We start from the raw sequence: 1,346 nt of genomic DNA on the forward strand, positions 1-1,346 counted from the left end.
CCAGCGCCGCAGGGCGGCTCGGGAGCCGGTTTCCCGCACACGCGCCCCGCGGGGGGAGCCCGCGTCCCGCCCTCTTCATCGCCTGGTAACCTTCCCGCGAGCCCGGAACCTCGGCGTGGGGCGCCCCTGCAGTGTCTCCTCTGAGAACCCCGTAAGAGTCCCTGAAAGCGGCGCTCAGGAAACACGGGCTTTCCCAGGAACACGGTCATTACACCAGGTCCTGTTCCTCCCAAGGCTGCAAAAGCACTAAAATCAGCGCCTGTAGAAGGTGAGCACATGTCCGTTTTCATGCCTGGGCATAAACCCCCAGTTTGTTAGATTTTATTATTAGTCATTACTCTTCCGTCCTGCTTTATTGCCCAAATAATTTTTCAGCAAACTTCTGTAGGCTTATGATATTTTGCTGCCATTTTCATAAGGCAGGAAGCATTGCACTAGTACTGGGGCTGATCTATATAATAAAAGCCCAAGTGACCTGAACGACCAGAACAACCGGTCGCTATGATGTGCACTGACCATTGGGGGGGCAGATGCTCAATGCAGGAGCTGCCCCCTGGTGGTCAGTGCACTTACACAGGGGGAGCGCTGCTCAGCCAGAAGCTGGGCTCACAGCTGGCAAGCACAGCCGCGGTGGTGGGAGCCTCTCCCGCCTCCATGGCAGCACTAAGGAGCGGTAAGTGGAGCAGTAAGGAGCAGCAAGCAGGCGGATGGTAAGGAGCGAGGGGTCCCAGGCTGCAAGTGGGCACAGGCTGGGCTGATCGGCTCTCCCCCCCCCAGTGCACGAATTTTGTGCACCAGGCCTCTAGTTTAGAATAAGAGACATGTTTGCTGCCCAGTGGGGAAGCAAGTCAAGCAAACTGTAAGGAATGGTATACGGAGGTAAATTGGAAAAAATACATTTTTTGGGAGCAAGCCTTACCTTCTTGTTCCCAAGGCGAACTTAAGAATACTGTTATTAATGAACACATACATACTTTTTAACATCAGTAAGATGCTGTCCACCATGCTCAGATTCAGGATGTCCCAATTTCCATTCTTACCTCCTTTTTCTCCTCTATCTTCAATTTTCCATTTTCTTCAATTTGCTTAGAAATATGCTCTAATCTCCTCCCATCTTTAGGAAACAAAACCAGAAACCAAATATATTTCCACTATACTCAAATCTACGTAAACTCACATCTACCCATTTTTATTCTTATCATCTTATAGAAATTTTTTAGTAAGGATACAAGTGGTTGCCTGTTTACAAATCCAACAGCCTATTTTCACTTTAATGTTGCATTTCATCTCTACAGTTTCCAAAACCGTTGATTACTAGAGCTACTTTCCTCCAGAGGCAGCTCTTC

The sequence above is a fragment of the Myotis davidii genome, unplaced genomic scaffold (genome assembly GCF_000327345.1).
Source record: "Myotis davidii unplaced genomic scaffold, ASM32734v1 scaffold151, whole genome shotgun sequence".
NCBI classification, from domain to species: Eukaryota; Metazoa; Chordata; class Mammalia; order Chiroptera; family Vespertilionidae; genus Myotis; species Myotis davidii.